At 40.2% G+C, this 25,889-nt stretch overlaps 1 non-coding gene and 1 pseudogene across 1 annotated transcript; both read left to right on the forward strand.

The window, feature by feature from the left end:
• Positions 1 to 23,228: 23,228 nt before the first annotated feature.
• LOC118675211 lies at positions 23,229 to 23,731 on the forward strand (annotated as a pseudogene).
• LOC118677898 lies at positions 23,565 to 23,666 on the forward strand. Its single transcript, XR_004974614.1, has one exon. It is a non-coding gene; the product is annotated as a U6 spliceosomal RNA (small nuclear RNA).
• Positions 23,732 to 25,889: the final 2,158 nt, after the last annotated feature.

Here is a 25,889-nt window from a genome sequence, read left to right on the forward strand (position 1 = left end):
AGGATTAAGAAATCTGTCTTCTTTTTAAAAATTGATTTTACAGAGAGGAATGGAGAGAGAGAAACATTGAAGTGAGAAAGAAACATTGATCGGTTGCCTCCCTTTTGCACCCTGACTAGGGATCAAACCTGTAACTTGGGTATCTGCCCTGACCGGGAATCAAACCTGCTACCTTTTGGTGCACAAGACAAATGTTCTCCAGTCCCATCCATGCTGTTGCAAATGGTAAAAGTTTCTTCTTTTTTATAGCAGCATAGTATTCCATTGTGTAGATGTGCCACAGTTTTCTAATCCACTCATCTGCTGATGGGCACTTAGGCTGTTTCCAAATCTTAGCTATGGTGAATTGTGCTGCTGTGAACATAGGGATGCATATATCCTTTCTGACTGGTGTTTCTGTTTTCTGGGATATATTCCCAGAAGTGGTATTACTGGGTCAAATGGCAGTTCCATTTTTAAATTTTTGAGGAAAGTTTTCCACAGTGGCTGCACCAGTCTGCATTCCCACCAGCAGTGCACGAGTGTTCCTTTTTCTCCACATCCTTGCCAGCACTTGTCGTTTGTTGATTTGTTGATGACAGTCATTCTGACAGGGGTGAGATGGTATCTCATTGTTGTTTTGATTTGCATCTCTCAGATGATTAGTGACTTTGTACATGTTTTCACATGTTTCTAGGCTTTCTGTATATCCTCTTCGATAAGTGTCTATTTAGATCCTTTGCCCATTTTTTGATTGGATCATTTATCTTCCTTTGTATGAGTTCCCTGTAAATTTTGGAGATTAAACTCTTATAGGAAATATAATTGGAAAATATGTTCTCCCATGCAGTGGGCTTTCTTGTTTTGCGGATGGTTTCTTTTGCTGTGCAGAAGCTTTTAATTTTGATGTAGTCCCATTTGCTTCTTTTCTCCTTAGTTTCCATTGCCCTAGGAGCTGTGTCTGTAAAGATATTGCTACGGCATATGTCTGTTATTTTGCTACCTATGGAGTCTTGTAGGATTTTTATAGTTTCCCGTCTCACATTCAACTCCTTTAGCCATTTTGAGTTTGTTTTTGTGTATGGTGTAAGTTGGTGATCTAGTTTCAGTTTTTTGCATGTATCTGACCAAATTTCTCAGCACCATTTATTAAAGAGACTGTCTTGACTCCATTGTATGCTCTTGCCTCCTTTGTCAAATATTAATTGAGCATAGTGGCTTGGGTTGATTTCTAAGTTCTCTGTTCTGTTCCTTTGGTCTATATGTCTGTTCTTGTGCCAGTACCACGCAGTTTTGAGAGCTGTGGCTTTGTAAATATAGCTTGATATCTGGTATTGTGATCCCTCCAACTTTGTTCTTCTTTCTCAGGAAAGCTGTGGCTATTTTGGGTCTTTTTTTATTCCAGATGAATATTTGGAGGGTTTGGTTTAGATCTTTGAAATATGCCATTGGTATTTTAATAGGGATTGCATTGAATCTGTAGATTGCTTTGGGTAGCATGGACATTTTAATGATGTTAATTCTACCAATCCATGAACACAGTATGTTCTTCTATCTGTTTATGTCTTTCTCTATCTCTTTTCCAATGTCCTATAGTTTTCTGAGTACAGGTCTTTTACATCCTTAGTTAAGGTTATTCCTAGGTATCTTAATTTATTTTTGTTGCAATGATAAATGGGATTGTTTGTTTAGTTCCTCTTTCTGTGAGTTCATTATTGGTGTATAAAAAGGCCATAGGTTTCTGGGTGTTAATTTTGTATCCTGCTACATTGCCAATTTCATTTATTAGGCCTAGTAGTGTTTTGATGGACTCTTTGGGGTTCATGTCATCTGCAAATAAGGACAGTTTTACTTCTTTTCCAATTTAGATGTATTTTATTTTTTCTTCTTGTCTGATTGCTATGGCTAGTACTTCTAGTACTATGTTGAACAGGAGTGGTGAAAGTGGGCATCCCTCTCTTGTTCCTGTTCTTAGGGGAAATGTGTTTAGTTTTTGTCCATTGAGTTTGATGTTGGCTGTACGTTGTCATATAGGGCTTTTATTATGTTGAGGTATGATCCCTCTATTCCCACTTTGCAGAGAGTTTTTATCAAGAAAGGGTGTTGGATTTTGTCAAATTCTTTTTCTGCATCGATTGATATGATTTTGTGATTTTTGTCTCTCAATTTGTTTATGTGATGTATCACATTTATTGATTTGCGGGTATTGTACCATCCTTGCATCCCTGAAATAAATCCCACTTGCTCATGGTGTATGATCTCCCTAATGTAATGCTGAATCAATTTGCTAGAATTTTGTTGAGGATTTTAGCATCTATGTTAATAAAGGATATTGGCCTGTAGTTCTTTTTTATTGTAGTGTCTTTATCTGGTTTTGGGATTAGGGTAATGGTGGTTTCATAGAAAGAGCTTGGAAGTGTGCCTTCCTCTTGAACATTTTTGGAATAGTCTGAGGAGGATAGGTTTTAGTTCTTTGAATGCATGGTAAAACTCCCCTGTAAAGCTGTCTGGACCAGGGCGTTTGTTTGTTGGAAGATTTTGATCACTGTTTCCATTTCTTCAGTAGTTACCAGCTTATTCAGGATTTTTTATTCCTCTTGATTGAGTTTTAGAAGCTTGTATTTTTCTAAGAATATGTCCATTTCATCTAGGTTGACCAGTTTGATGGAATAGAGTTGTTCCTTGTATCCTATCTAATAAAAGAGAAACATGGTAATTAGCGTACCACCGCTACCCTTCCCATTGGCTAATCAGGGCGATATGCAAATTAACTTCCAGCCAAGATGGCGCCTGGCAACCAGGCAGCTTGAAACTAACATGAGGCTTGCTTACTTCAGTGACAGAGGACTCCTACGATCCCCGCCTGCCTTGCCGGCCTCTGAGCTTGCAGTTTAAGAAACATTGTAACAAATATAGAAGCTAAACAAAACCCCAGAAACCTGCTTTCAGAGAGCCGGGATCTCAGAGCTGGAGTTATACATTGTTTCGATTATAAAACCGAAACAAACCAGATACCTGCTTTCAACAGCGGAGGCCTAAGAGCTGGAACCTCAGAGCTAAAGCTGGCACAGAATTAAAAAAAAGAAAAAAAGGAGCGGTTGGGAGCTTCAGTCACCCCTCATCCTCTCATCCAGGCTGGCCAGGCACCCCAGTGGGGACCCCCACCCTGATCCAGGACACCCTTCAGGGCAAACCAGCCAGTCCCCACCCACCCACCTCTATTCTATATAGTAAAAGGGTAATATGCCTCCCAGCACCGGGATCAGCGTGACAGGGAGCAGCGCCCAAACCCCCTGATCGCCCTGTGGCTCTGTGTGTGACAGGGGGCGGGGCCACAACCCCCAGATCGGCCTTGCTCTGTGACTTATAGGGGGGAGCTCCCCAACCCCCTGATCGCCCTGCAGCTCTGTGTGTGACAGGGTGCAGCTCCCCAACTCCCCCACCCCACAGGCCCTGCTCTGTGTGTGACGGGGTATAGCCATAACCTCCCCATCGGCCCTGCCCTGAATGTGAGAGTGGCGGCGCCCCAACCCCCTGATCGGCCCCACCCTGAGCGTGACTGAGGGTGGCATCACAACCTCCCAATCCGCCCTGCTCTGTGCATGACAGGGGGCGGCGCCCCAACTCCCCAATCGGCCCTGCTCTGAGCCCAACCAGGGGCTGCACCTAGGGATTAGGCCTGCCCTCTGCCACTCGGGAGCAGGCCTAAGCCAGCAGGTCGTTATCTCCCGAGGGGTCCCAGACTGGGAGAGGGCACAGGCCGGGCTGAGGGACCCCCCTCTCCTCCTGAGTGCACAAATTTTTGTGCACCGGGCCTCTAGTTTTTTCATAATAGTTTGTATTTCTGTGGGATCGGTTGTTACTTCACCTCTTTCATTTCTGATTTTGTTTATTTGGGTCCTCTCTCTTTGCTTCTTGGTGAGCCTGTCTAGAGGTTCATCAGTCTTGTTTATCCTTTTAAACCAGTTCTTGGTTTCGTTGATCTTTTGTTTTTTGTTTTTTTTTTGGTCTCTATGTCATTTATCTCCACTCTGATCTTTATTATTTCCTTTCTTTTGCTTATGCTGGGCTTTTCTTGTTGTTCTTTCTTACTCTTTGAGTGGTAGGGCTAGATAATTTATTACCATTGTTTCTTGATTTTTGAGATAGGCCTGTAGAGCTATGAAATTTTCTCTCAAGACTTCTTTCACTGGGTCCCATAGATTTTGGATTGTTGTGTTTTCATTATCATTTGTTGGCATGATGCTTTTTATTTCTTCTTTGATCTCTTTGGTAACCCAGTCATTGTTTAATAGCATGCTATTTAGACTCCAGGTGTTTGATTTTTTTATTATTTTTAATATAGTTGATTTCTAGTTTTATGCCATTGTGATTTGAGGAGAGCTTAATATGATTTCTATCTTCTTGAATTTGAAGAGATTTTGCCTGTGTCTCAACATGTGGTCTATCTTTGAAAATGACCCATGTGCACTTGAGAAGAATGTATATTCTGTGGCTTTGACATCTGAAGATGTCAAGTAAGTCTATCTGATCCAGTGAGTCATTTAGGATTGCTGTTTCTCTGATGATTTTTTATTTAAATGATATATCCAGTGGTGTCAGTGGGGTATTAAAGTCCCCTACTATGACTGTATTGCTATTGATCTCTCCCTTGATATCTTCCAGAAGTTGTTTTTTTTTTTTTTAAAGCTTTTCATTTTTTTAAAAAATATATTTTTTTATTGATTTTTTACGGAGAGGAAGGGAGAGAGATAGAGAGCCAGAAACATCGATGAGAGAGAAACATCGATCAGCTGCCTCCTGCACATCTCCCACTGGGGATATGCCCGCAACCCAGGTACATGCCCCTGACCGGAATCGAACCTGGGAACTTTCAGTCCGCAGGCCGACGCTCTATCCACTGAGCCAAACCGGTCCTGGCCAGAAGTTGTTTTATGTATTTGGGTGCTCCTGTATTGGGTGCATATATGTTTACCAGAATTATGTCTTCTTATTGAATTGCTCCCTTTAGTATTATGAAGTGGCTTTCCTTATCTCTTGTTATGGCCTTTACTTTGAGGTCTAATTTTTCAGATATAAGTAATGCTACCCCAGCTTTTTTTTTCATTTCCATTTGCCTGACAAACCTTTTTCCATCTCTTCACCATCAGTCTGTGTGAATCCCTTGTTCTGAGGTGGGTTTCCTATAGAGAACAGATATATGGGTCATGTTTTCTTATCCACTCAGCAACCCTTTGTTTTTGATTGGGGCATTTAATCCATTTACATTTAAAGTGATTATTGCCCTAATGGGTTTGGCTCAATGGATAGAGTGTCAGCCTGCGGACTCAAGGGTCCCAGGTTTGATTCTGGTCAAGGGCATGTACCTTGGTTGTGGGCACATCCCCAGTGAGTAGTGTGCAAGAGGCAGCTGATTGATGTTTCTCTCTCATCGATATTTCCAACTCTCTATCCCTCTCCCTTCCTCTCTCTAAAAAATCAATAAAATATATTTTTAAAAAATAAATTGATTATTGATAAGTGCTTGTTTGTCACCGTTTTCATCTTTATGCCTGTGTTCCTTCTTCCCTTATTATTTCTTCTTTTTACAGCAGATCCTTTAGCATTTCTTGTACTGCTGGTTTGGTGGTAATAAACGCCCTTAGTCCTTTTTTATCTGTGATTCTTCTGATTTCACCCTCAATTTTGTTTGATAGCCTTGCTGGGTACAGTATTCTTGGTCAGACCCTGGCTTTGCATGACTTTGTATATTTCATTCCATTCCCTTCTGGCCTGATGTGATTCTGTTAAGAAATCAGTCAATAGTCTGATGGGTGATCCTTTGTAGGTAACTTTCTGTCTCTCTCTGGCAGCCTTTAAGATTCTTACTTTGTCGTTGGTGTTTGCAAATTTAATTATAAAGGGTCTTGGTGTTGGTCTTTTGGGGTTCATCTTGTTTGGGACTCTGAGCTTCTTGGACTTGTGTGAGTTTTTTCTTCCCTATATCAGGGGAGTTTTCTGTCATTATTTCTTCAAACAGCTTTTCTATTCCTTGTTTCTCTTCCTCTCCTTCTGGTACCCCACTTACGAGAATATTATTTTGTTTTCTGTTGTCTCAAAGCTCCTTTAGGGTCTCCTTCTGTTTTTTAAGTTTTTTTTCTAGATGCTGCTCTGCTTGGGTATTTTTTCCTACCTTGTTTTCTAGCTCACTGATATGGTCCTCAGCATCTTCTAGTCTACTGTTGATGCCTTCTATTGAGTTCTTTATTGCAGCATGTCATTTTTCATTTCTTCTTGGTTCTTCATTTCCTCTTGGTTCTTACACATATTGTTGAATTTGTTTTCCATCCTTTTCAGTGACCTTATGACCATTTCTCTGAATTCTTTCTCTGACATATTTCTTGCCTCCATTTCATTTACTTTCCTTTTCTGGTGATGCATCTTTTTCTTTCACATGCTGGCTGTTTCTTTGTCTCCCCATGACCACTCCTCTCTGGTGTCTGGTTATGTAGCTCTCTCTCTCTCTCTCGTATTGACTTAAAGGCACATAATACAACACAACAACACACAACGCAGAAGGCACCAAACACAAATGTATTTCAGATACTAATAAGCCCAAATAAAGGTGACCACCAGAGAATAGAGAATTAGGGGATTAAAAAAAAGAGTGCAAAAATTATATTGAGAAAGGGAAAAAATGTAAGAGGGAAAAGAAAGAGAAGAAAAAGAAGGGGGAAAATATATGTATATGGGGAGAAAACTCCTTAAAAATTACAACTAATCAAAAAATGCAAACAACAAACACCCAAATGAATCTGAGGAGGCAGAGCTTATTTCCAGAAGGTAAGGTCAAGGAATTGAATGAATGGAGAAATAGTCACAATTCAGTATAGAGGAGGTAGAAAGAGAATGAGTGTATAAGAAGAAAAGTAAAAAACAAAATACAGAAAAAGAAAATATATATTTAAAAATATATACAAAAGAAATAAAAAATATATATAATTTTTTCTCTTCTTTAATCTATCTATGTATTTGTTAACTATTGGAAAAGGAGACGAGAGAGCAGATAGGCCTGAGTTGGTGATTGGAATTAGTTAAGCTATTAGTAGAAGAAGATAACAAGCAAGGAGAGAAAAAAACAGAAGCAAAAAACAAGAAAACAAACAAACTAATCAACAATCAAACAACAACAACAACAAGACAGAGAGAAAGAAAAAGGCAAAACAAAACAAAAGGAAACAGAAAAAGGAAGAGAAAAACACTTGGGTAGTGAAGAAAGAAAAGGGAGAAGTGTGTATGGACTTGGAGCAGGGGAGTGGAAATTAGATATATAAGTAAGATCAATTTTTTAAGAGGGGGTAAAAAGAAAGGATAGGGGAAAACTAAAGCAGGAACAGGGTAAGAGAAACTGGACAAAAAAGGGGAAAAGTGAGAAGAGAGTGTTGGCATAAAATAAAAAATTGAGAGAGTACAATAATGCTAAAGGAAAAATAAAAATAGAATGTAGAACACTAATCTCAAAATAAAATAAAGAAAAAAAAACTTTAAAATGGTAAAATGATAATAGTCATAATAATAATTAAAAATAAAAATATAGCCTAACTGGTTTGGCTCAGTGGATAGAGCATCGGCCTGTGGACTGAAGGGTCCCAGATTTGATTCTGGTCAATGGCATGTACCTTGGTTGCGGGCACATCCCCAGTCGGGGGTGTGCAGGAGGCAGCTGATTGATGTTCCTCTCTCATTGTTGTTTCTAACTCTCTGTCCCTCACCCTTCCTCTCTGTAAAAAATCAATGAAATATATTTAAAAGATATATAATAATAAAAATGGTAAAATCAAGTGAGAAAAAAATTTAGTTTCTTAAGTAAAAAATAAAAATGTGCAGTAATGAAGGTTGTTCACTTCCTCTACTGTTCTGTTTGGCACATCTGTTTCCTGTCAGGTAGTCAGGACAGTATTGAAGTTCCCTGTGATCCACCACTCCTCTGTGTCATAAGCCACAACTCTGTTCTCAAGCAGGCGGGATCTCTTTGTTTCTCAGCCTGCCTTTAGTTGTATTTATACAAGAGTCAATTTGTGATTCAACTCCTGGGTGTCAGTGTTTCTGTATTAATATCCGGGGCTAAAAGGCCCCTCTACCCAGTGTTTAGATTGCTTTGCCTGCCGCACTTAATACTGGGTTGGGGGGACAAACTACCTCAGAGCTGGTTTTCTGTTCATCTTTCCCCACTCTGATCCCCAGGTTTCATAAAAACAACTTTCTCCTGTCGTCTCTGTGAGTATTTTTAAGTGGAAGATCCTATGTACTGGGCTTAGTAATCAAAAGCAATGATTTAAAAAGAAAAAAAGCCAGAGTAAGCATGCAGACTCACAACTTTTTTCCTCATCTGCGTATTCGGCGCCACTTTGTCTAATCCTTGACAGACTATTTAGGCTCGGGGAGGTTGGAGTCCCGGTGTTCGTGGGTTTGCAGCTGAGGCAGCTGATCCCTGGGTGTTGTGATTGTAGGGTCCCAGAAGGTATCGAGGTCTCCCCTGTTAAAGATAAGGCTGGGCTTCCGATCAAAGCCAGTTTCCACTTCAAGACGGCGCGGTCTCTGCGGCAGAGCCGGCCATGCGGGAGAGATTTCAGCAGCAGTAGAGGCTGCCCGGCCAGGGGAGCCTGGTCCGGCAATTCCCAGCAGTCCCTTGGAATATAGCGGTCCTTCACTCACAAATGCAGACACTCCCAGCACGTCCACACACTCTCCTTTCATTCTCTCACTCACACACTATCTTACAGCCTGCCATCCCATTGGCAGCCATCTTGGATCCGCTTTTCCTGTTTTCTGCATCATTTGTATTATCTATAAAAACAAATATTTTCCTGACCTAAGTGACTTGGTAAAAGAGTGACGTGGCTGGGTATGTCAGGCCAAAGGCAAAATGAGCAGTGCGACTCTAGATGAGGTTGTTCCTCCCACCAGTAAGGGTTGGCAATTCTGAAATTACTTTATATGCATGGCAGGGTTGAACAAATAAGAAAATGTAAAGAATGAGAGCCAGGTTTCTCGCTGTTGGAGAAAGAAGTTACAGATGGAGCTAGAATGAACTTGGGGTGTGCAATTGACATCAAGGTTGTTACTATCAACCCATGATGTTTTAAATATATATCTACAGTAAATAAATAACAGAACTATTTCCTAGCTCTGTTACTGATAAGGTCTAGAAACAGTGACATCCTCCTAGCACTGAGAATACCTGGCTCCCAGATACTATTCTCCAAAAAAAGAAACAGGGCTCCTTGGAAAAGGAATTGATTCCAGAGATGGGGAAAGGAATAGACAAAATGGGCCTAAGCATCTCGTACTGCCAAAAAGCAAGGAAGTACTAAAAAAAAAAAAAATCAAATGGAGACAGCCACATAGGGACAACTTGAAGGACCTCTGGATGGTCAGTGCTGGGACAATGCGAGCAACAATATAAATGATGATAATGCTGGATTATAACCATCCCCCAAATAAAATAAATATTCTTGAGTCCATACTGATATAAATAAATAAGTCAATAATTAACTTCATTGAGTGCATTGAGTGCTGGCAAGTGTACCAATATGTGTAAGTGCATGATGGCTGTACAAATAAAACACTTCTGAGTGTTGTTTTTTTATCACCAAGAACTTATTTTAATGGAAATGAGAAGAATGTTCCTTCATGCAATAAGACACAAACAAAAAACAATGGTTCTAATGAGCTCTGGGTGGAAACAAAGGTGTGTGGACATGTGTCTCTTTCGGAGATCACACACGTTGTGATATAAAAATGAAGCACCGAGCAGTGCTTTAGTTTGCAAAGTAAAAACTTGAGCCCTAGGCATGTTGGCCATTCCCCTTGATGCCGCCCACGAGCACATATATGAGGTGGCAAGTCTGTGTCTGTCTAGCTGCTTGTAAAAAATAAAATGAACTTTAAGCATTTTCATCTACATAGTCCAATAAAAATGTGACTACAAATCATTACAAAACCATCTTTTAGGCAACGAATAGTTCACTGAGATTATGTAGACCTGGATACACTGTGAGATAATATCCAGTAAAGATACTACATTAACACAATAATGCAGTATATTTCAGTAAAAATAGAATAAATAAAAATATTTTAAGCTGTATTTAACAGGTTAATTAAAAAAATGAGAAGACATACAAGGCATAGTGAACATGGCTGCCTGTTTACCGAAGGACAGAATAAAGAATGCATAGATAACAGAGTGTCACTACAACATCATGTCAAACACTGGTGTCCCTGCGCAGAAACACACACACTTTCATATGTACTTTTTGGCCATGGCAGAAAGTGTCTGAACATACTGTTTAACATAAGTAACTTTACAAAATTAACCACATTTCGTATGCAAAGCTACCTTCAAAACAAAGCATCTGCAGTAAAGTTTTCAATATGTAAAGGCTATCATTCATTTTATGTATCCTATAATTGCATATATAAATCAGTTTGCTACTTAAAGCTAGCTCAGTATACCTGGTCCTGTAAATAAACAAACATATGCCTTAAAAAATGAACACAGGGTTCTGGTAGAGATTTCCAATATAAAAGTGGATTTGTTGTTCAGAAGTTTGAAGTTTATCATACTAAAACATTTCATTGTGGAGATCAAGATGAAAGAGAATCATGATTGAATTTGAAAAGCTTTCAAAGGGCACAATATGGATTTTCTTAATGCAATAATTTCTGAAAATGGTATTGGTTACTTCAGATAGAAGCATATAGGCTGGTGAGAAGTATAATTCATTTCTAGAGGGGCATCTTTTTGTCATAACATGAAGGTGCCAGCCACAATTCCAGAATTCTGAGAGGAAACAGAGGCAGGAGGCCACTCCTCATTCCATGTTCTCTGGTGGCTAAGCTGCGTGGATTAGGACTATCTCCACAACCCCTAACACTTCTGAGTAAAATGAAATCAAATGTAGGCTAGGAGGATGCATTTAAAGGATAAATACCCTTTGTAAAACATTTGTAGTTTGGAGAGCAATTTTTCCTTTATATAGGCATATTTAAGGTGTAAGCTCTTCCTATTGAAACCAGCAAGTTTAGAATTAGAAATGTAAACGATTTTATATAGTTTATCTCCAAAGGTTTCCTTAAACCAGTGGTCACCAAGCTTTCGAACCTCACGGACCACCGGTTGGTGACCACTGGTTTATCACATCGGTAATGGGTTGAATTTAAGTACTGAAACCAATTTGCTCAAGTAAGATTTGAGCCTGGTGCTCCACTTTCTCCTGTAACACAGGCAGTCTCCTCGCCCCCTTCCAGAGGTCACTGGTGCAGGGCCTTGCTTTGCTTTAGCAAAAATCCAGGAGGCCCTCTCAAATCCTTCTCAAAAGTTGCCCCTAACACTGCCAATGATCCCCAAGACACCGGTGTCCAGTCACCAAGTGACTGAGCAGAAATGGTGAAACCATCTCAGTGAAAAAGATACTGCAGTGTGAAGACTAGAGGCTGGCAGATGAGGAAATTCCAAAGTTTACCAAATTAACCACAAATACCTTAAAATTACTTTCCCGTAAAAATTCCCAGGAATATTTTAAAAACCAGATTCCCCTCCTGGTGTAGCACCTCCTTTTGGCTCCCAAACTTGGTCTCTCCTCACATCTCCTGCTCCTCCCCTCTCTCTAGCACCTGATGACTACAGACGTCATTCAACTATTCCTCCAGTCTTTCTCACCTATCACCACCTGCTCCCTAGCCTTGGAACCATTTCCTCACATTTCATCACCCTAAGGTAATCCTTCCCACCAACTGACAGCCATTTCAAAACAAGCCAGAACCACAGCAACCCAACACCCCCCAGGTTGCTAAGCCCTCTGAGAACCTCATTGACATGTATGTCATTGCTAATCTCATGGGGCTGTTCTTCCCATACACAAGGTCCATGACAACCACCCAGGAGGTGTGGCTGCTCCCTTGTTCAGCTTTCCACATATTCACCAAGCAGAGTTCCACAGAGACTGAAGGCTCAGGAAATAGTTTTTGCCTCAAGATTAAAAAACATGATAAGTTTCTGAGAGTATGGGAAGTATATCTCATATATTGCTTGTCACTGTGTAATTTGTTACAATCTCTACAAAGACAATTTGGCAATAATTACCAAAATTTGAAATATACATATCCCAAGACCCATAATTCTACTCTTCAGTGATCAACCTACCGTTATGCTGGTATGAGTACAAAATTGTGTGTTTATAAGCATATCCAAGGCAATGTTGTTTGTCTTACATGTTCATCATTGGTGGCCTGATTAAATAAATCCCGGGTATGTACCCACAATGGAATAGTAAGTAGCTATGTAATAGGAAGAGTCAAGTCTACATGTATTGATATGGGAAATACCGCAAGATACAATGGTTAAGTGACAAAGCAACATGCAGAATGATGAGTATAGCATATTGCCATTTGTGTGAAAACTATAATACATATTCACAAATGTTCATAGGACACTCAAGAAGTCTACAGATGTTTGCCCTGAAGGTATTTATATGGAATGAAAAGCAGAGAAGAGAGAAAAATTTGCTTTTCTCTTTTATACCTTTATAATTATGTTTATTCTAAAAAATAAAATATTAAAAAATATATAGTTTTTATCTCTAATGAACTTAGGGGAAGTGAAAGTGTTTTTTAATTTTAACCCATTGTGGGCCTGGCACTATGTTTATTCCTTGGGAAACACAAAAGAAGAACATGAAATAGTCTCTACTCAAGTGAAAATGAGCAGACGACTGTTAGCAAACAATACCAGGAAGGATACAGTGAAATAATGCAATGTAACCACCCCTCACCCCATCCCCTAAAACAATACTAAGGGATCAGGGAGAGCGAGTGGAACATGCCCAGTCATGGTGCAGACGGCCACTGGGAGTGCTCTGGGCAATGTCAGTAGAAATCCAGTCAGATAGTGATTCTGCCCTGGAAAACCAAGTCTTTACTGCTGAATATACCAGCATTTTTGTGAGGATAGTCATTGGAGGATTCAAGGCAAACAGCTTAACAGGAAAAAAAAGAAGTGACTTATTCTATGTTCTGGAAGTGATACTTGTTCTGTGACAGGTCATAGTGTGCCACCCTTAGCTCTTAGTCAGGCAGAGGGAGGGAGTTGCCAGAGAAACAGCATGAGTCATAGAAGCCTTCCCTGTGACTCAGGGTTCACGAGCCAGTGTTTGAATGCTCCTATTGCTTCCTGATTTTCTGGACCTTCAAGGTCTTCCATATCCTGGCCACACTCCCCCAGACTACCTCACTCCCACTGTGGCCCTTCAGGCTGACCCACCTCTCCTTCCCACAGGCTCAGTTCTCTGGGTCAACTTGCTCCAGCTCATTTTATTTATACCTGTCTCCTTCCTCCTGGCCAAATCCTGTGCATCTCTCACTACCTAACTCAAGTCCTACCTTCTTCTTAAAACCTTCTCCTTCCTTTGCTCTTCCACCTCCCACTTAGGGTTTTAATGAGTAGTATTACACAGTTTACCTTTAATTAATTCTAATAAAATTATGCAGTTTTCTTTTCCTAACAAATCATAATCCCCTTGAGAGCTAGGACTAAGTATTTTCCATTTTGGTGTCTTCTCCAGCACCTACTAGATTCTCACTAAATACTTTTTGAGCCACGGTTCTCAAAACTGCCTGGTACTGGCACAAAAACAGACATATAGATCAATGGAATAGAATAGAGAATCTAGAAATCGACCCGAACCAATATGCTCAATTAATATTTGACAAAGGAGGCAAGAACATACAATGGAGTCAAGACAGTCTCTTCAATAAATGGTGCTGGGAAACTTGGTCAGACACATGCAAAAAAAATGAAACTAGACCACCAACTTACACCAGACACAAAAATAAACTCAAAATGGATAAAAGACCTAAATGTAAGATGGGAAACCATAAAAATACTAGAGGAATCCAAAGGCAACAAAATCTCAGACATATGCCGAAGCAATTTCTTCACCGATACAGCTCCTAGGGCATTGGAAACTAAAGAGAAAATAAACAAATGGGACTACACCAAAATAAAAAGCTTCTGCACAGCAAAAGAAACCATCAACAAAACAAGAAAGCCCACTGCATGGGAGAACATATTCGCCAATATTATCACCGATAAGGGTTTAATCTCAATATTTATAGGGAACTCATACAACGTAACAAAAGGATGATAAACAATCCAATAAAAAAATGGGCAAAGGACCTAAATAGACACTTTTCAAAAGAGGACATTCAGGAAGCCAAGAGACTATGAAAACATGCTCAAAGTCACTAATCATCCGAGAGATGCAAATCAAAACGACAATGAGGTACTATCACACACCTGTCAGAATGGCTATCATCAACAAATCAACAAATCAACAAACGACAAGTGCTGGAGAGGATGTGGAGAAAAAGGAACCATCGTGCACTGCTGGTGGGAATGCAGACTGGTGCAGCCACTATGGAAGACAGTATGGAGTTTCCTCAAAAAGTTAAAAATGGAACTCCCATTTGACCCAGTGATCCCACTTCTAGGAATATATTCCAAGCAACCAGAAACACCAATCAGAAAGGATATATGCACCCCTATGTTCATAGCAGCACAATCTACCATACCGAAGATCTGGAAACAGCTTAAGTGCCCATCAGCAGATGAATGAATTAGAAAACTGTGGTACATCTACACAATGGAATTCTATGCTGCTGTAAAAAAGAAGGAATTCTTAGCATTTGCAACAGCATGGATGGAACTGGAGAGCATTATGCTAAGTGAAATAAGCCAGTCAATGAAAGAAAAATACCACATGATCTCACTCATTTATGGATAATAAAGACCATTATAAACTGATGAACAAAAATAGATACAGAGGCAGAGCAGCATCGAACAGACTGTCAAACTACAGTGGGGAGGCTGGGGAGGGTTGCGGGGCGGGAAGAGGGGTAAGAGATCAATCAAAGGACTTGTATGCATGCATATAATCATAACCAATGGATATAAGACACTGCGGGGAGGGGGGCGGAGGGGAGGTCGGGGGAATATCAAGGGGGGGGGGGAAGGAGACATGTAATACTCTTTGTAATACTTTAAGCAATAAAACCAACAAAAAAATAAAAAAATAAGCAGCAAACAAAAATAAATAAATAATATAAAAATATTTTTTGAGTGATTGAATGATTTAATCTCCCCTTCCTAATTATCACATCTAAAAGTCAGGGTCAGATATTCTCACTGAAATCACCTAGTGAGGACTTTTAGACATGTGAATCCTGGGTAACCCTTAAAGGGATACTGAAAGAGAAAGAGTTGCTTGCTTCTTATTTACGTAGAGAAAATAAAGAAAAGTGATTGTTTGTCTCTGGTCACAAGCAGAGGCAAGTCTTCTGAGGAAAACAAAATGGCATGGGTTCTCCCGGTGCGTGTGATGGACCTCACAGAGCAGCTGCATGGTCAGCATCACTGCCAACAGGAATCAGGAATTGCTGCTGTCCAGGTTGACCATGAAATTTCTTCTTGTACCATACAGGAAACAGGGGTTCCCCCCTGAGAGCTGTGTTTCTGTGACCATGGTTGTTCCAGTCCTAATGGTCCCTTTGTGGGTCCCTATCTGTTCCTGCTCTGTTTCTGCAGTCCAGCACGCACCAGTCCTAGCCTTTAAGAGTCTGAGAGTTAGGGAGCAGAGCTCATCTCAGTCCCATGTGGGGAGACCTTTCTTGTACCTCTTCCCAGGACTAGACTAGAAATACAAGTAAGTTAGAGAACATTCACCTGGAATTACCAACTGAGGTCCAGCTGAGGAGGAGACATATCCAAGAAGGACAGAAAGCCCTGGAGACTGGTAGGAAGGGCCAGGTTGCAAGAGGAGCTGACCCAGCTTCCATGGGTGGCAGGCTGAGAGTGAGGAGGGAGCTCTCGGCTATGGGAGGGGCTGTTCCCTCAGAAGACAGAGGCCCAGAAGCCAGGCTGGGCTCCATAGCCAAGAGAACCAAACCAGTAGTCCACATAACATCCAGCTGTGAAAGATGTAGTGCTGCTGGCTGCCAGGGAGTCTGGAGCCAGTCATAAAGCAAAAGTTTGTGGGTTTTGTTTTTAAAGCCCAGAGCACAGGATTTTTATTTATAGCTATTTACCTAAGACTTCAGTGGAGGGCTGGTGGTGCAGATTGAAGGTGCCTGAGGACAGGCTGGGTTAGGAAGCATTGGGGAAAGACAAGGAAAAAAGGAAGATAAACAATCCAATCAAAAAATGGGCAATGGACCTAAATAGATACTTTTTGAAAGAGGACATACATAAGGCTGAGAGACAAATGAAAACGTGCTCAAAGTCACTAATCATCCAAGAGATGCAAATCAAAACGACAATGAGGTACCATCTTACACCTATCAGAATGACCATCATCAACAAATTAACAAATGACAAATGCTGGCGAGGATGCAGAGAAAAAGGAACCCTCATTCACTGCTGGTGGGAATGCAAACTGGTGCAGCCACTGTGGAAAACAGTATGGAGTTTCCTCAAAAAACTAAAAATGGAACTCCCATTTGACCCAGTGATCCCACTTCTAGGAATATATCCCAAGAAACCAGAAACACCAATCAGAAAGGATGTATTCATCCCTATGTTCATAGCAGCACAATTTACCATAGCTAAGATTTGGAATCAGCCAAGTGCCCATCAGCAAATGAATGAATTAAACTTTGGCACATCTACACAATGGAATACTATGCTTCTGTACAAAGGAAGGAACTCCTGCTATCTGCAACAGCATGGATGGAGCTGGACAGCATTATGCTAAGTGAAATAAGTCAGTGAGAGAAAGATAAATATCACATGCTCTCACTCATTTGTGGATTATAATGAACAACATAAACCAATGAACAAAAACAGATGTAGAGATAGAGAAGCATCGATCAGATGCTAAAAACTCAGAGGGAAGGCAGGGGAGGGTGGGATTGAGGGGAAAAGATCAACCAAAGGACTTGTATGCATGCATATAAGCATAAGTGATGGATGTAAACAACAGGGGGTGAGGGTGAGGGCAGGATTGGGGTGATGAGGGGACATTGGGGGGATAAGGATGCATTTGTAATATCTTAATCAATAAAGGGGAAAAAATGTAAAAAAAAAAATGCTCAATACATTTTTTTTTTTTTAAAAAAAGAAACAACTCACAAATGAAAGAAAAGGAGGACACTCCAGAAAGAGAGTTAAATGAAATGGAAGAAAATGAATTATCTGATATAGAGTTCAAAGTAATGGTTATAAGGATGCTCAAGAAACTTTGTGAGAATTTCAATAAACTTACTGATAACTACAGCAGCATAAAACAAGAGATAGAACCACAAATAAGAATCAGTTAGAAATGAAGTATAACATATCAGACATCAAGAATACACTGGAAGAAATAAAAAGTAGATTAAATGAGGCAGAAGATAGAATCAGTGACTTGGAAGACAAGGTATAAAGAAAAAACCCAATTAGAGAAGAAAAAAAGAAAAAAGAATGAAAAAGCAGGAGAATAGTTTAAGTGAAATTTCGGACAACATGAAATATAACATTCATATCATAAGGGTACAAGAAGGAGAAGAAAGTGAGCAAGGAATTGAGAGCCTGTTTAAAGAAATAATGACAGAAAACGTCCCTAACCCAGTGAAGAGAAAATCACACAAGGTCAGAAACCCCAAAAGTTCTAATCAAGATGAACCCAAAGAGATGCACTCCAAAATACATCATAATCAAAATGGCAAACATTAAAGACAAAGAAAGAATCTTAAAGGCAGCAAGGGAGAGACGGAACGTTACCTATAAGGGAATACCCATTAGAATGTTAGCTAATTACTCAAGAGAAACACTTCAGGCCAAAAGGATGAAATATTCAAAGTAATGAAAAGCAAGGACCTGAACCAAAGACTATTCTACCCAGCAAAGCTATTATTTAACATTGAAGGATAAATAAAGAGCTTCCCAGAAAAGAAAAATAAAAGGCTAAAGGAGTACATTACCATCAAATCAGCACTGCAGGAAATGTTAAGAGGACTGCTTTAAGAAGAAGAATTTGAGAGAGAGAGGAACATAGGTATAAAGAAAAAAAAAAGGCAGTAAATAAATACTTATCAATAATAACCTTAAATGTAAATAGATTAAATGCTCCAATTAAAAGGCATAGAGTAGCTGAATAGATAAGAACACATGGCCTATAAATATGCTGTCTACAAGCAAAAGATTCACACAGACTCAGAGTGAAGGGATGAAAAAAAAATTTCCAGGCAAATAGAAACAAAAATAAAAAGCAAGGATAGAAATACTTAAAATAGACTACAAGGGAAAGGCCATAAAGAGAGACATAGAAGGCTACTGCATAATACTAAAGGAATCAACACAACAAGAGGAAATAATCCTGGTAAACATATATGCACCCAATATAAGAGCAACTAAATATATCAAAAATCTCTTGAAGGACTCTAAAGGAGAGATTGACAGCAATACAGTGACAGTAGGGAACTTTAACACCCCACTGGCAGCACTGGATAGATCTTCCAGAAAAAAAGAAATAAACAAATAAACAGAGACCTGAAATGACACACCAGCTCATATGGATTTTATTGACATTTACAGAATATTCTGCCTCAAAGCTATGGGGCATGCTCAAAGATAGACCATGAGTTAGGACACAAAACAAGTTCAAGAATATTGAAACTATATCAAACATATTCTTGAATCAAAATGGCATGAAACTAGAAATCAATTACAATAAAAAAACTCAAAAACATTGAAACACATGGAGGCTAAATAGCATGTAATTAAACAATGAAGAGGTTACCAGTGAAATCGAGGAATAAAAAAACTTCCTTGAAACAAATAAAAATGAATACACAACAACCCAAAATCTGTGGGATACAGCAAAAGCAGTCCTAAGAGGGAAGTTCATAGCATTACTACCTCAAGAAATAAGAAAACCTTTTAATAAATTATTTAACACTAAAACTAATATAATTAGAAAGAGAACAAGAAAAGCCCAAAGTAGAAGGAAGGAAATAATAAAGATCAGAGAGGGAATAAATGACATAGAGATTGGAAATACAATACAAAAGATCAATGAATGCAAGAGATGACTCTTTAAAAAGATAAACAAAATTGATGAAACTTTCGCCAGACTCATCAAGAAACAAAGAGGACACAAATAAATAAAAAGTGAAACAAAAGAGGTGAAGTAACTTCTGACACCATAGAAATACAAAGGATTGTAAGAAAATACAATGAACAACTATGTGCCAACAAGCTGGACAAATTCCTAGAAAAATATAGTCTTCCAAAACTGAATCAGGAAGAATCAGAAATCCTAAATAGTTCAATAACCACTGATGAAATTGAAGCAGTAATCAAAAAACTCCCAGCAAACAAAAGTCCTGGTTCAGATGGCATTACAGGGAAATTTAACCAAACATTCAAAGAACTAACAGCCAACTTCCTCAAACTATTCCAAAAATTTCAAGGAGAAGGAACATTTCCAAGCTCTTTTTTTTTAAGGCCAGCATTAGCCTAATTCCAAAACCAGATAAAAACTCAACAAAGAGCCCAGCAAGCATGGCTTAGTGGTTGATCATCCATCTATGATCGAGGAATTCACAGTTTGATTCCTGGTCAGGGCATGATCAGAACATATGTTTGTGTTGCAGGCTTGATCCCCAGTGTGGGGCATGCAGGAGGCAGCCGATCAATGATTCTCTCTTATCACTGATATTTCCATCTCTCTCTCTCTCTCCCTTCCTCTCTGAAATCAATAAAAATATATATGTTTTTAAAAAGACACTACAAAGAAAGAGAATTACAGGCCAGTATCTTGGATGAACATAGATGTTAAAATCCTCAACAAAATATTAGCAAAATGAACCCAGCAATATATTTAAAAGATAATATACCATGACAAAGTGGGATTTATTCCAGGGATGCACAGCTGGTACAATATTCAGAAATCAATATGTATGATACATCGCATAAACAAAATGAAAGATAAAAAAAATCAAATGATAACATCAGTAGACATAGAAAAAGTATTCGACAAAATCCAACACCCAGTTTTTATAAAAACCCTCAACAAACTGGGAAAACAGAGATCATACCTCAACATAATAAAGGCCATATATGACAAACCTAGAGCCAACATCATACTCAATGGGAAGAAACTAAAAGCATTCACCCTAAAAACAGGAACAAGGCAGGAACGTCTGCTTTCACACTCTTACTGGAAGTCTTAGCCATAGTGATCAGATAAGAAAATAAAAGATATCCAAATTGGAAAGGAGGAAGTAAAACTGTCATTATTTGTAGATGATGTGATATTGTACTTAGAAAATCCTAAGGATTCCACCAAAAAATTACTAGATTTAATAAATGAATTCAGCAATGTAGCAGGATAAAAAATTAACACCCAGAAATCAATGGCATATTTAGCCACCAATAATGACTGCTCAGAAAAAGAAACTAAAACTTTTTATTTTCTCTTTCTGAGATCATTTATCATTGCAACAAAAAAATTAATATACTTCGGAATAAACTTAACCAAGAAAGCAAAAGACTTGTACCCCAAAAACTGCAGGACAATGGAAAAAGAGATAGAAAAGATATAAACAAGTGGAAGAATACATCACACTCATGGATTGGTAGAATCAACATCATTTAAATGTCCATACTACCCAAAGCAATCTATTCAATGCAATTTCTATTAAAATACCAATGGCATATTTCACAGATCTAAAACAAACACTCCAAAAATTTGTATGAAACCAAAAAAGACCCCAAATTGTTGGGGTCTGAAAGGGCGAGGGCTACGCCCTCCATCTTGACCCGGATCCTCCATTTTTGGGCAGCAGCCATTAGCCATGTGTTCAGCAAGGAGTTTCTTCCAGGAAGCCCAAGCCTCTGCTAGCCACACCTAGGATTTCTTTAAACTAACCAATGATAATCAAGGGAAGTGCACGCCATAGACACAACCACATCCTGTGTAACAAGACCCCGACTTGCGCCTGGCCAATCGACAGGGCCCACAGTCCTCTCTCCTCCCCTTACTCCACCCCCCCTATAAAACCCCTCTCCCCACAGAGCTCTCTATGCCTCCTGCTGCTACATTGGCGAGTGTGGTGGACGGGGAGCTCGAGCTAGCTCGAGTAAAGGCTCTTTTGCTTTTGCATCGGACTCGGCTCCCTGGTGGTCTTTTGGGGATCCTGAAATCTGGGCTTAACAGTCCAGCCCCAGCAGGTCCAGGGGTTCCCAAAGGTGTGGACGGAGTCGGTGAAGAAGGAATGACATGGAGGCAGCATTCAGGTGATCATCATAGCCAGGTTCCTCTAGCCAGGATCTCCAGCCAGGTTCTGTCCCGGTTCTCTAGCCATGTTCTCTAGCTAGGTTCTCCAGCCAGGTTCTGTCTTTTATTGTCTTGTTACATCTGTATTTATACTAGTTGATTTTAATCCTGTCAATTTCTATTCCAAAGGTTAGGGCGTTTCTTATCTCCATTCCAGGGAGTAAAGATTATGTAGCTTACGGGTGATTGTTCGTAGTTAAAGTGATTAACTACCCACCTGGCATTTAGTTAAGGGGTTTTATTCCCTCCCTAACTTCAGGGAAAAATCCCTATCTGGGGATACAACCTTTCTCGGAGAGGTGACCTTGGTTAAAACACATAGCACCAAGAAGGTGAGCAAACATATTAAGAACAGTATGCCATATATACCAGGTCCCTTGAAACATATGCTGTGCAGGTGTTTCTTCCCTGCAGCAACTGTGTCAAGCAGCAAGGACGGACCGGCTTCTGGCACCAAATAACCCCAAGAATCTTGGGAAAGAAGAACAAAGTTTGAGGGATAACAATACCAGATATCAGGTTATACTACAAAACCACTGTAATCAAAACAGCCTGATGCTGACACAAAAACAAGCATACAGCTAAATGGAACAGAACAGAGAACCCCAAAATCGAGTTAAATGGAACAGAACAGAGAACCCAAAAATTGAACTAAATTGTTATGCTCAATTAATATTTGACATTGGAAGCAAGAGCATATGATAATGTAAAGACAGTCTCTTCAATAAGTAGTGCTAGGGAAATTGAACAGGTACATACACAGCAATGAAACTAGATCACCAACTTGTATCATACACAAGAATACTCTCAAAATGGATAACAGACTTAAATTTAAGTCATGAAATTATAAAAATCCTAGAAAAAAATGTAGGCAGTAAAATATACATCTCATGTAGCAGAATTTTCACAGATACATCCCATAGGGTAAGAGAAAAAAAGGAAAAAATAAATTAATGAGACTACATTAAACTTAAAAGCTTCTGCACAGCAAAGGAAACCAGCATCAAAATGAAAAGGGAAATCACTGTATGGGACAACATATTTGCCAACGATACATCTGATAAGGGTTTAATTTCCAAGATATATAAAGTACTCATACAACTCAAAAATGGGAGGTAAGCAATTCAATTAAAAGATGGGCAGAAAACCTGAATAGACACTTCTCCAACGAGGACAGTTGCCAGCCCCATATTACCAGGCTGTGGGGCCTCCCTGAGCCCAGAGACTTGAGAGGAGCCCTCCTTCAGCCACACTCCATAGCCTCAGTCCAGATTCCAGGATCCCACCAGCTTCCCTTTGTGGAAGCTAGGAAACAAGCAAAAGAAAGGAAAACAGCCACAGGGTGTATGTGCATTCCCTGGCAGAGGGAAATCTGCTTCCTTATTTATGACTGCCAGACTCATGGGCAACTTTTTCAGTGCATGTGTTTCAAGAAACTTATATTCATGCAAAGGTTCTCTAGATTTCAGATGGACAATAAATCTGAATGCTCTTCTTGAGCTAAGCTAAGCTAATACGGAAATGTGACCCATGTTCAGAAGGCATTTCTGTCCTCGGTTACCAGCCCACTCTGGTTCAGGGCAGTCCAGTGAGCAAGCGCCAGCTCAGAGCAGGCAGGAGAAACGCAGTTGCACCCGGGCCAGCAGCTTTGCGGGCCACAGCCAACTTAATTCCTGCAGTCACTGCAGGGACCAGAAGGCAGCTTGTGGGACCTTAAAAATCCTCTCATTGTCCCCAGTTAACCTTCTGATGAAGTAGCTTCTTGGATATAAATATTTAGATGCTCAATATTTATTGCCCTTGTGGTCCTTTTAAAAATTACTGTTTTTTCCCTTCTCCCGCCTGAGCCGGCTGGGGGCTGGTTTCCGCATCAGGGTGGCATGTTCAGTGGTTGCCATGGAGATTTGGGGCGAGTACCTGCGGCTGGACTGGCAGCAGCAATAGCTGCGGGTATCCTGGAGGCGCCCGAGACGCTGACCCTCTGCAGGGCCTATTGCTGGGCCTGGTGGATGAGGGAGCTGGTGGCCGAACTCTTGGACCCCCAAGTGCAGCGGGAAGCGTGGGACAGAGCGGGCGGCTGCTCCAGACGAGGCCTTGGACGGTGATAATGAAGATGATGCAGAAGATGAAAACAACATTGATAACAGAACTAATTCTGATGGACCATCTGCAAAACAGCCAAAAATATCATCTCAACAGTAGCTCATATGAAATGTAAAAGACGGCTGCCATGCTTGCTTCTGCAGCCCACATACTAAAACTGGAACAATACAAAGATTAGCATAACCCCTGCGCAAGGATGACACACAAATTTGTGACGCGTTAAAAAAAAAAAGAAAAGAAAAAAGACTACAACCATATCGGCATCTGCTCTAATTTAGAAAAGCATTTATTTTGTTCCTCTGGCACAGTTTTGTCAAAGAAAAAAACTTCTGTTTCCAGCAAAGAAAGATATAATAAAATAAATGTTTAGAAATGAAAAAAACAATAACTGTTTTCAGCTGAGACAAAAGGAAAGATCTTACCTATTTGTAAGTGATATAGGTAAAAAATAAAATGAAATAAAAAACTTAGTCTTGTCATAAGAATTGTTTGGTTTTGTATGTTCTGAGTGACAGGAGAGGGAGGAAATGTTGCTAAGCCACACCGCACATCCCTCCCCAAAACTCCACCATCACCTAGCAACAGGCTGCCTGGTATGACCCTCAGGCTACTGAGAAGTAGAACCTCCACAGGTATGTTGCCCGACAGGCCTATTTGCCTCTTCTCTTCTGGACAGTCATTCAGTCTTGCAACAGATGGGTTTACTGAGTGCTTATGAGTCCCCTTGCCAAGTACTAGGGATACAACAAAATGAGGCCTTCAGGGAGAGTTCAGCCTGGTTTTTGGAAAGAGAGAACAGAAACAGATGATTATGCTATCGTGGGGTAGCTGCTAGTATAAAGAAATAAAAAACAGGTTTATCTAAATAGACAAGAGGTCTATCTAGAAGTCTTGATTGAGAGAAAACTGGCTTTATTTGGGAAAACAACTTGATAAACTTCTGGGTCAAGATTTGGCACATGAGAGACAGATGTTGCTGGAAAGAAGAGTCAAGGATGGGAATTCCTGAAAAAAGGTTGGGGGGCAGGGAAGAGAAAAAACTGATAGCCCAGCTATGAGAAATCCTAGCTGGAGGATAAGTATAAAGAATAGTGTGGCCCTATTTGGTTTGGCTCAGTGGATAGATGGTTGGCCTACAGACTGAAAGGTCCCAGGTTCAATCCCAGTCATGGGCACATGCCTGGGTTGCAGACTCAATCCCCAGTAGGGGATGTGCAGGAAGCAGCCAATTGATGATTCTCTCTCATCATTGATGTTTCTATCTGCCTCTCCCTCTCCCTTCCTCTCTGAAATCAATAAAGATATATTTTAAAAAATAAGAGTAATGTGGATTACAAGTTCTTTGCTTTTAAAAGCACTCCCTATAAACCTTCAATAAATATTCTTCTGCTCTGAATAGAATTCAGATCACTTTTATCGTGAAGGGAGAGATCCAAAGAGAAAGCAGCAGAGATAGAAAGCCACAACATGTAGAGAAATGATCAAACAGTTTGTCCAAGGTTGAAAATTGGCACGATTGTAACCTTGAGTGCACAATCACCACACACACACACACGCACACACACACACACACACACACACACACACACACACACGCACGCACATGCACAAATTCAGAGAAATATTGGGATGGTCACTGATTTCCAGTCTGAGAAGCTGGGTAATAAGACCTGAGTTAATCCTATCCAGATCTTAAGGAGTGGTGAGACCTGGGCCAACACCAGACTTTCTTGTAACACAGGTGAGGGGAAGAGAGTCAGAGAAAGGTGCCCAGTGGATGTGACTCCCATAAGAACTTCTGGGAAGAAGAAGGGGGTATGAGCAAAAGCAAACCTCAGAAAATGGAGAATTTGTCATAATGTGATGGGGCCACATTTAGTAAGAAGTAGAGCAGAGGTGTAAACTTCAGAGCTAACATTTCAGCTTCTAAAAATACAACTACATTTTTCTCTCAAATTCACTTCTCAGGAGTATGGCCCTGTCTACCTTCAAGAGCGTCACTATGTTCAGAGGCAGGTAAATGACTAGATAGATAGATAATAGAAAGATGATAGATATCAAGGAAGGACAGAAAACACCTGGAGACTGGTAAGAAGGGCGAGGTCACAAGAGGCATTGACTCAGCTCCCCATGGCAGCAGGCCAGCGGGCCAAGGAGGAGGAGGGAACTCCCGTCCATGGGAGAGTCTATTCCCTCAGAAGATAGAGGCCCAGAGCCCAGGCTGGGTTCCACAACCCAGAGCACCAGATCTGAGACCCACAGCACCCATATCATCAACTGTGAAAGGCGGCAGGGCTGCTGGCTGCAGCGGAGCCTGGAGCTCGTAGACCACAGCTGGATGGAGAGAAAGTGGTAGTTTCATTTTTTTTGTTTGTTTGTGTTTTTTTTTCATTGTGTGTTGTTTTTTTTTTTCTCTAAACTGAGAGCCCAGGAGTTTTCATTTGTAACTACTAA

The sequence above is a fragment of the Myotis myotis genome, unplaced genomic scaffold, assembly GCF_014108235.1.
Source record: "Myotis myotis isolate mMyoMyo1 unplaced genomic scaffold, mMyoMyo1.p scaffold_m19_p_2, whole genome shotgun sequence".
NCBI classification, from domain to species: domain Eukaryota; kingdom Metazoa; phylum Chordata; class Mammalia; order Chiroptera; family Vespertilionidae; genus Myotis; species Myotis myotis.